This window comes from Buceros rhinoceros, unplaced genomic scaffold (genome assembly GCF_000710305.1).
Source record: "Buceros rhinoceros silvestris isolate BGI_N320 unplaced genomic scaffold, ASM71030v1 scaffold21458, whole genome shotgun sequence".
NCBI classification, from domain to species: Eukaryota; Metazoa; Chordata; class Aves; order Bucerotiformes; family Bucerotidae; genus Buceros; species Buceros rhinoceros.
In genome coordinates this window covers 2,916-3,207 of record NW_010427705.1, presented here as the reverse complement: position 1 = coordinate 3,207, position 292 = coordinate 2,916, and positions in this window count along the sequence as shown.

The following is a 292-nucleotide window of genomic DNA, read 5'->3' as shown; positions in this document are numbered from 1 at the left end:
CACGTCCCCCTGGGCAGCGGTGCATCCCTTGGCTTGATGTCCTTGGGGCAGGAGGGAGGGAGGGATGCTCACCCTGGGGAACGAGAGTGGCAGGAAGTGGAGGGGGCAGGGACAGGGTCCCCGGTGCCTCTGGATGTCCCCTCCCATGCCTCAAGGCCAGGGATGGGTTAGGGAAAGGTCCCATCCTCAGGCCTTGCTGGTGGCTACCGAGAGGGTCCTTCCCTGGTGAACCCAGCGCCACTCTGCCCCCGCGACACCCTCTAGCAGCTGAGAGAGTCTACTTGGGTTGTTC